This window comes from Oncorhynchus keta, unplaced genomic scaffold (assembly GCF_023373465.1).
Source record: "Oncorhynchus keta strain PuntledgeMale-10-30-2019 unplaced genomic scaffold, Oket_V2 Un_contig_8393_pilon_pilon, whole genome shotgun sequence".
Classification (NCBI taxonomy): domain Eukaryota; kingdom Metazoa; phylum Chordata; class Actinopteri; order Salmoniformes; family Salmonidae; genus Oncorhynchus; species Oncorhynchus keta.
Genome location: NW_026290030.1, coordinates 4104 through 14609, shown reverse-complemented (window position 1 = coordinate 14609; position 10506 = coordinate 4104). Strand labels below are relative to the sequence as shown.

Here is a 10506-nt window from a genome sequence, read left to right as displayed (position 1 = left end):
GGCTGGTACTGTATGTATTCATATCAGTAGGCTGGTACTGTATGTATTCATATCAGTAGGCTGGTACTGTATGTATTCATATCAGTAGGCTGGTACTGTATGTATTCATATCAGTAGGCTGGTACTGTATGTATTCATATCAGTAGGCTGGTACTGTATGTATTCATATCAGTAGGCTGGTACTGTATGTATTCATATCAGTAGGCTGGTATTCATATCAGTAGGCTGGTACTGTATGTATTCATATCAGTAGGCTGGTACTGTATGTATTCATATCAGTAGGCTGGTACTGTAGGCTGGTACTGTATTATTCATATCAGTAGGCTGGTACTGTATGTATTCATATCAGTAGGCTGGTACTGTATGTATTCATATCAGTAGGCTGGTACTGTATGTATTGTATGGTACTGTATGTATTCATATCAGTAGGCTGGTACTGTATGTATTCATATCAGTAGGCTGGTACTGTATGTATTCATATCAGTAGGCTGGTACTGTATGTATTCATATCAGTAGGCTGGTACTGTATGTATTCATATCAGTAGGCTGGTACTGTATGTATTCATATCAGTAGGCTGGTACATATCAGTATGTATTCATATCAGTAGGCTGGTACTGTATGTATTCATATCAGTAGGCTGGTACTGTATGTATTCATATCAGTAGGCTGGTACTGTATGTATTCATATCAGTAGGCTGGTACTGTATGTATTCATATCAGTACTGTATGTATTCTATCAGTAGGCTGGTACTGTATGTATTCATATCAGTAGGCTGGTACTGTATGTATTCATATCAGTAGGCTGGTACTGTATGTATTCATGTATGGTACTGTATGTATTCATATCAGTAGGCTGGTACTGTATGTATTCATATCAGTAGGCTGGTACTGTATGTATTCATATCAGTAGGCTGGTACTGTATGTATTCATATCAGTAGGCTGGTACTGTATGTATTCATATCAGTAGGCTGGTACTGTATGTATTCATATCAGTAGGCTGGTACTGTATGTATTCATATCAGTAGGCTGGTACTGTATGTATTCATATCAGTAGGCTGGTACTGTATGTATTCATATCAGTAGGCTGGTACTGTATGTATTCATATCAGTAGGCTGGTACTGTATGTATTCATATCAGTAGGCTGGTACTGTATGTATTCATATCAGTAGGCTGGTACTGTATGTATTCATATCAGTAGGCTGGTACTGTATGTATTCATATCAGTAGGCTGGTACTGTATGTATTCATATCAGTAGGCTGGTACTGTATGTATTCATATCAGTAGGCTGGTACTGTGTACATGTATGTATGTATATCAGTAGGCTGGTACTGTATGTATTCATATCAGTAGGCTGGTAGGCTGTATGTATTCATATCAGTAGGCTGGTACTGTATGTATTCATATCAGTAGGCTGGTACTGTATGTATTCATATCAGTAGGCTGGTACTGTATGTATTCATATCAGTAGGCTGGTACTGTATGTATTCATATCAGTAGGCTGGTACTGTATGTATTCATATCAGTAGGCTGGTACTGTATGTATTCATATCAGTAGGCTGGTACTGTATGTATTCATATCAGTAGGCTGGTACTGTATGTATTCATATCAGTAGGCTGGTACTGTATGTATTCATATCAGTAGGCTGGTACTGTATGTATTCATATCAGTAGGCTGGTACTGTATGTATTCATATCAGTAGGCTGGTACTGTATGTATTCATATCAGTAGGGTACTGTATGTATTCATATCAGTAGGCTGGTACTGTATGTATTCATATCAGTAGGCTGGTATTCATATCAGTGTATGTATTCATATCAGTAGGCTGGTACTGTATGTATTCATATCAGTAGGCTGGTACTGTATGTATTCATATCAGTAGGCTGGTACTGTATGTATTCATATCAGTAGGCTGGTACTGTATGTATTCATATCAGTAGGCTGGTACTGTATGTATTCATATCAGTAGGCTGGTACTGTATGTATTCATATCAGTAGGCTGGTACTGTATGTATTCATATCAGTAGGCTGGTACTGTATGTATTCATATCAGTAGGCTGGTACTGTATGTATTCATATCACTAGGCTGGTACTGTATGTATTCATATCAGTAGGCTGGTACTGTATGTATTCATATCAGTAGGCTGGTACTGTATGTATTCATATCAGTAGGCTGGTACTGTATGTATTCATATCAGTAGGCTGGTACTGTATGTATTCATATCAGTAGGCTGGTACTGTATGTATTCATATCAGTAGGCTGGTACTGCTGGTACTGTATGTATTCATATCAGTAGGCTGGTACTGTATGTATTCATATCAGTAGGCTGGTACTGTATGTATTCATATCAGTAGGCTGGTACTGTATGTATTCATATCAGTAGGCTGGTACATATCAGTAGGCTGGTACTGTATGTATTCATATCAGTAGGCTGTAGGCATATCAGTAGGCTGGTACTGTATGTATTCATATCAGTAGGCTGGTACTGTATGTATTCATATCAGTAGGCTGGTACTGTATGTATTCATATCAGTAGGCTGGTACTGTATGTATTCATATCAGTAGGCTGGTACTGTATGTATTCATATCAGTAGGCTGGTACTGTATGTATTCATATCAGTAGGCTGGTACTGTATGTATTCATATCAGTAGGCTGGTACTGTATGTATTCATATCAGTAGGCTGGTACTGTATGTATTCATAGTCTGGTAAAATATTGGTACTGTATGTATTCATATCAGTAGGCTGGTACTGTATGTATTCATATCATATCAGTAGGCTGGTACTGTATGCTGGTACTGTATGTATTCATATCAGTAGGCTGGTACTGTATGTATTCATATCAGTAGGCTGGTACTGTATGTATTCATATCAGTAGGCTGGTACTGTATGTATTCATATCAGTAGGCTGGTACTGTATGTATTCATATCAGTAGGCTGGTACATGTATGTATTCATATCAGTAGGCTGGTACTGTATGTATTCATATCAGTAGGCTGGTACTGTATGTATTCATATCAGTAGGCTGGTACTTCATTCATATCAGTAGGCAGGTACTGTATGTATTCATATCAGTAGGCAGGTACTGTATGTATTCATATCAGTAGGCTGGTACTGTATGTATTCATATCAGTAGGCTGGTACTGTATGTATTCATATCAGTAGGCTGGTACTGTATGTATTCATATCAGTAGGCAGGTACTGTATGTATTCATATCAGTAGGCAGTTACTGTATGTATTCATATCAGTAGGCAGTTACTGTATGTATTCATATCAGTAGGCTGGTACTGTATGTATTCATATCAGTAGGCTGGTACTGTATGTATTCATATCAGCAGGCTGTGCAATACAAAGGGGAATAAAACTAATCTAAAAGTATCTCATAAATCTCATCTCATAAATCCTCCACTCACTATCACAAGAGTTAGAAACTACAGACTCATTTCATAGAACTTTAAAACACTGGCAGTTTGTCTACTTCACTTCTTTAGTCTCCTCTCTGATCACTCCAGATATCCCAGTGAATAAAACAAATGCTGACAATACTGGTGTCAAACCATGCAAGTCTCAGTAACATGAAATAACATCTACCTTCTCATTGAAACAGTTCATCATGAAACAGTTCTACTGCAACTTTTCATACACAGTGGAAAGTTGGAATGAAACAAACTTAGATAGAACCTTCTCTTACCATGACTAACAGATTTCCCAATCTTCTCCTCCTCTTCTTCATCTTTAATGTTGACATTCAGCTCCAGTGTTTGACTGCAGTCTTCCAGCTTCACTGATGCCATCTCTGGATCCTGCAGTGCAAACTGGACTCCACTGTTACAATCAGGACCCAGTGACTGTAGGTTTGGACTCGGTGTGGAAGGAGAGGCAGGCTGGGTTTGTCCTCACTGTTGATGTTACCGGCCTCAGACTAATCTGTCAGCCAGTAATAATAAAGAGAAACAGATACAAAAGTTAGTCTTGACAGTTCTGGCAATTTCTTAATTCTCTAAAAATATGGTTTATATTTAGGTACAGGAGTTCCACAATACTGTTGAGCTAATATACTATAAGAGGAACATGAGCTCAAACAGTAAACATTGGAGGTGACGGTACTCAGCTCCGGTGAGTTCCTGTCCAAGTCAAGCACTGATCTCATTTCAATAGATCTGGTAGTAAGCATTGACAAAAAACATCAGACATTCATTCACATTAGACAAAGTATACACTTTAAATTAGGTACAAAAACGCACTTATCTATAGTAAATTTCCCAAATTCACATAAATGCAGAAATGTCAAAAACCATTTAGTACAAGGTGCAGTATGTTTTAGGCAGCACTATGTACTATTTTCCTGAATAACATTTTCTTCACTGCATTTCAATCAAAAACCAATAGTATTTCCGTTCACACCATATTAACATTTATAGATAAAGATAACTTAATGTGTCTGAATATTAGTACACATGTAGAAAACTGATAATCATTACAAATTAGCTCCAAAACAGTAGTGGAACCGTAAAATTGTCTCTCTGCTGCACCCTCACTGCCTGCACTGAAGTCCGTTGATGCAGACCGAGTGGAGACCGCCATTTTACCACCTCGTGAATTTGACACAAAACCAAAAACGACATGTAAAACGAACCCAGAAATCTCAAATAGATTGATCCTAAATGAAATTACCTTGACGAAATGATATACATCCCCTCAGACTAAAGTTATCACGTTCACTCACGCATTTTGACACAAAACATAGCACATAAAACCTTTATCAAACGTGATAATACCTTGACGTATTTGTTACCTAGCATGTTATGACATGTTCTTTCGATATTATAACGTGCTATTACATACCAGTAGACATACATTAGAAACGGACACAGAAGTTGTCGTCTCGACTGCACAATTTGGCGTATCCTTTATTCTGAAGAATGATGTGCGCCTGCGCGGAACTTCCTGTTCCCCCACTACCAGTTTCTAAACACAGAGACGTAACAACGCGAGACTTCAGAGAAGGCTTGTGAAGCGCACCAAGCCTGGTCTTGAGAAGTCAATGAGAGAAGTGAACAATTCTGACACTTTGCAGCGCAATATCGTTTAATGGGGATCCTAATAAATACCAAAAAGTATTCCGTGATGCACTCTTGAAATGGCCATTATTTTATCAATGTCATAACTGCAATGGCTTGTTCACAATACCTATCCCAGCATCACAGGTAGCCTAGTTATTAGCGTAAGAGCGGGGCAAGTAACTGAAATGTTGCTGTGTCGAATCTTCGACATGACAAGGTAAAAATCTCTCTCTCTGAACAATGCAGTTAACCCCCTGTTCTGTTCCCTGGTAGGCCGTTATTGTAAATAAAAATGTGTTTGTAAATGACTTGCCTTGTTAAATAAAGATAAGTTTTTTTCAAATCACATGAGTAGGCAGACCGATGTAAAGTTCGTTTTATTTCATTCATTCGCCCAAAGACTTTTAAAATTTCAAAAATCAACAACTAATTAATTGATTGTCACATGAAAATAGATATGGTTTACTCTATAAATGTCTACCATACTTTTACAACCTCTGTTTTGAGTAGAATTTCCAGTTGACTTGATAGAAATACATAATCTATCAAATGTCATTTAAACCTGTATACAACAATAACTAATTCACCGTTTATTACAGATATATTGAAATTACAGAAACATCAAACTATGTATGATTTATTCTATAAATGTCTAGTATATAGTCTCGTAGATTGTCGCAAAAGAAAAAAACATCTCATAAGACGAGGCAAAAACGTCAAGACAGGAGAGAGAAAGGTACGTTTTCCGTTGATTTTGTTTAGTTTTATTTTGGGGATACATGAATTCTGCTGAACGAGGAAGTTAGCTAGCATTTTGGCTAGCTGGCTAACTGCAGTGCCATAACCGTAGCTAGCTAACGTTAGCTGGCGTTATTGTTAGGCCTGCTAACTAGTTACCATATCACATTGTACAGAATATACTTTCCATGTAGTATGTTGAATTTTGTTTGGATTAGCTAGGTAGCTTTCTAACCTTGACTAGCTACTGTAGCTAGCTAAGTTTCCTAACCTGAAACTGACAAATAGCTATGATATGGTCGCTACTGGCTAGCTAGCTGGGCTCACCTTTGTGTGAAGCTAGCCACAATAACGATTATCCACATCAGTGGAATTTACGGCTTGCCTTCATAATAAAAGTTCCCCATTGGAAACAGGGTGTGGTCAATCTTGGGTTAGTTATACATATCTTTCGTGTTAGCATGCACTTTTATAGCTAGCTGGATAACACAATAACTAGTTAGCAAGGCCTAGCTAGCTATAGGCTTAAACCATGGAAAGCATGATGATGATAACTACTATAGGGTAACGTAGTGTCTAAATTGTCATACATTATTCTTCTCTACGACAGATTTCCACAAGGTCTCAGACTCCAAGATGGGAAAATGCCTACTAGAACGAAACATATAACAGAGACAGAGTTGTTGATATTCATTGTTATTTGTAACATTAAAAAGGAGGACAAGAAGATAATCCCGTTTTTCTAAATTAGCTACAGTGCTTTCGAAAGTATTTAGACCCCTTTGACTTTTTCCACATTTTGTTACTTTATATCCTTATTCCAAAATGTATTAAATAAAACGTTTTCCTCAGCAATCTACACACAATACCCCATAATACCAAAGAAAACACGTTTTTAGAAATGTTTGCAAAAAAAACACAAATTTAAACAGAAATACTTATTTACATAAGTATTCAGACCTTTCGCTATCAGACTTGAAATTGAGCTCTGGTGCATCCTGTTTCCATTGATTATCCTTGATGTTTCTACAACTTGATTAGAGTCCACCTGTGGTAAATTCAATTGATTGGACATGATTTGTAACGGCACACACCTGTCTATATAAGGTCCCACAGTTGACAGTAGATGTCAGAGAGATGCTTGATGAAAACCTGCTCCAGAGTGTGCGCAGGACTTCAGACTGGGGTGAAGGTTCACCATCCAATAGGGCAACAACCCTAAACACACATTCAAGACAAAGCAGGAGGGGCTTCTGGGCAAGTCTCGTAATGTCCTTGAGTGACCCAGCCAGAGCCCGAACACTGCTCTGAGCCTGGTTGCTGTCTAGGTTTATTCCTAGGTTCCTTCCTTCTAGGAAGTATTTACTAGCCACTGTGCTTCTGCATTGCTCGTTGGGCTTTTGGTCTCGGTACCTGCACCCTCAGCGGAGTCAACAAACACCGAAAGCATCTGTTTTTCAGGGAAAAGGCAGAGAGGAAGCCAAAGCCTGAAAATAACAAGCTTCTGGTGTTTCACACCAACTGACTGGTTCTTCTGATGTTGTTCACACAGGAGACCATGTTGAGACATTCTCTACATCCAGAGAGCAACAGCAGGAAGATCAGAGCTAAGAGGTCTCACCACTGCCTACATTGAGGAGATTTTCCCAATTCTATCAAAGCTAAAAATACACACAGGAGAGAATCTGTATCCCTGCTCTGACAGTTCATAATTACTGGAGGGAAGCACACTGGAGGGAAGCCCTACTCCTGTTCTGACTGCGAGAATATTTTCTCTCACCAGAGCAACTTAACACACCAACGTATGTATACACACAGGAGAGAAGCTTTACTCCTGCTCTGTTGGAAGAGTTTCTCAACATGGCCACTTAAAAAGACTCCAACATACATAAATGTGAGAAACCTCATCAGTTCTCTGACTAGTGTAGATTAAAATAATTCCATCACTTAATTATCAAGAAGTTGTAACACACTATTTTAGTCCTATTGTTTCTCACTTTGAGAGAACTGTGCAGAGGAAAGGGAGCGTTATAGAATGTTAGCCTCTCTTTACTTTACTGATCAGTATGCACCTGGTCAGTTTTGGTGTGTTTTCTTAGCTTCTACTGTAAAGATATTTAGAGCACCTTAGATTTGCCTTTAGGGTTGAATATCCTCTGTGAGGCTGGTTGACTGGGTGGTACTGCTTCCCTCTGCAGTTTTCTGTGAGAATGAGATGGCACAACATGTATCAGATAGAGATGGTGTGATGATCAGTTTTCACCATTAGTTTGGGTGGATACTTTTTGTTTATTAAATTGTATTTTAAAACTAGATTTGTTCTTTTAATCATTAATGATGAATATGTTTGGATAACAATTGAAACCTGCTTAATTTATCTGCCAATAAAAAAATAAGGTTGTACATGAATTTATACTGGTCAAACTCTTCTCTTCTGCACAATCAATTACCAAAAAAACATGTTTCAAGTGACATATTTACTGTTTTTTTTAAGCTGAACAAGACAGGAAGTTGAAAGGAGCATCACAAAGCTAAATCGGACCTATTATCTAACATGTTTTGTCAATCACAATCACCGAAAATAGAGATCTACAAAAGTAGTAAGTCCATCAATCCAATAGATGTCGCTATTTGGAACACTGTGGTAGTGGGGGGAACAGGAAGTTCCGGCAGGCGCACACCATTCTTTACAATAAAGAAAACGCCTGAACTGTGCTGTCCATTTCTCTTTATTACTACAGGTATGTAATAGCACGTTTAAAATGTCTAATATCGAAAGAACATAACATGTTAGGTATTATCACGTTTGGGAAAGGTTTTGTGCCAAACTGAGTGTGTGAAGAACGTGCAAAACAATATTTTTACAAGCGCACGATGCGGAGTCCACCACACGTTCATATGTGAGGCTTTCCAGGTCCGTATATAGCTCACGTTGTTCAGAACAAAACGTTTTGGAAAGTTGCAGATAGAAATGCTTGAATAGAACTGACATGATACCTTAGAATCGGAGGCATGTTTGTTCTACATAATACTTTTCTATCGGAATGTGGCCAACGTCTCCATCCATCTGCTGGAAACAGCCCTGGTACCTGCTTGTCCTTACGTATGTGAAGATAGCTACAATAACGATTAGCCACAATAGTGGAATTTGCGGTTCTCCCTCAAAATAAAAGTCCCTCATTGAAAGTCACGCAAACTGATACAAAATAGTGTTATCATGCCATGTCTGGACTAGATAACGCTAAACATGGTTCGATTGTTGTTACTCAATTTAAAATGAATTACAATAATGAATTAGTCTCATAGTGGGCGGCGCACAATTGGCCCAGCGTCCTCCAGGTTCGGCTGGTATAAGCCATAATTGTAAATAAGAATTTGTTCTTAACTGACTTGCCTATTTAATTTTTTTAAATAAAAATATAAAAAATAACTAGAAAAAAACTGTTGAAATCACACTGGCGGTTTTAGAACGCAAAATTGCATTGGGGGCATTCATATATGCACATATATGCACCCATGAAACGGGTGACACCCACAGAAAACAATTACCAAGAGTTAACACAAATATTAGCTTCTTAGCTCTTATTGCAGGACTTTGACACATTTCCTAGGTGGCAAAGGTCCAGATGGATATTGGGGGAGAGAGAGGGAGGGGGATATATAAACACACAAAACAGGTTTAGAATTGAATTGCAGGAAATGAGCTTTAAAACAGCTAAATGTTTTCTCTGCCAATTAGAGGGTTGTTTAGATTTTGGTATTGCAAGTTAGGGATTTGTTACTATGACAATAAATGACAATATCCATCGAAGCCCAACGGCAAAAATGAGGGGGTCCGCAGATCCGGACCGAGGTCCACCTGTTGAGTATGGAGGGTCTTTTGTTTGTGTTGGACATTCATATTGCACTCTACAGTCTTACCTATGGATTGTTCAGCCTACTCAGTGACACCCACAGAACACAACTATGTAGAGTTTACACAAATATTAGCATCTCAGCTCTATTGCAGGACTCTGAAACCTCTGTTGTCCGGGAGTTGAACCCTGTGTGTAAACACATTGATTGTCATTGCCAATAGGCTCAGGAGAACTCCTGATAAAGTTGGGTAGCTGATGGGCCTTTTCAGCGCTTAAATAGCCAAAATGATTCATCACAGGAACCAGGACTAATAAAGCCAATGCAACTGACTGTTTTACAAACACTAGGCCTTCCACATGGATGGACATTCATAAAGTTATAGGCCGACACTGTAGGATACACCCCAGTAAACACGGACCGACATTAAACAGGACCAAATCTGAACCAATCACATCATTAGGCAGGTTTTCATTGACCCGGGTGCATTCAACAAAGCAATGTGGTAAAAACATTATTTGCGACATGTGTAATGGAAACAGCAGATAAGGGAGAAATGTTTTAATGCTCGACAACATTTTTATCTGTTTGACGGGTGGATGTTTCTTTTGTTAATGTTTCTTTATTCTGACAAATGAGGATGAAAACATTATTTATCAAATATAATATATTAACAATAACATAATAATAATAACAATAATAACAATAATAAAATGTATCAAATAAATGATGATTTTGCCAAATTATTTTGTGCAACTGTTTTATCAGCACAAGATAGTTAAATGAAAACAACCTAGTGGGCAATTGTCTGATCTATTTTCTATTCAAACTTTTTCTAAATGTCAA

The 10506-nt window shown here is 38.1% G+C and overlaps 1 protein-coding gene and 1 long non-coding RNA gene across 2 annotated transcripts in view; one reads left to right on the top strand and one right to left on the bottom strand.

The window, feature by feature from the left end:
* LOC118382387 (zinc finger protein 660-like) overlaps positions 1-4856 on the bottom strand; it is a 47227-nt gene extending 42371 nt beyond the window's left edge. The window contains exon 1 of the mRNA XM_052512442.1: positions 4850-4856. The gene's annotated coding sequence lies outside the window, so the exon portion shown is untranslated. The remainder of the gene's footprint in view (positions 1-4849) is intronic.
* A 926-nt stretch (positions 4857-5782) lies between these two features.
* LOC127926817 (uncharacterized) lies at positions 5783-6537 on the top strand. Its single transcript, XR_008125173.1, has 2 exons — positions 5783-6238; positions 6416-6537. It is a non-coding gene; the product is annotated as an uncharacterized LOC127926817 (long non-coding RNA).
* Positions 6538-10506: the final 3969 nt, after the last annotated feature.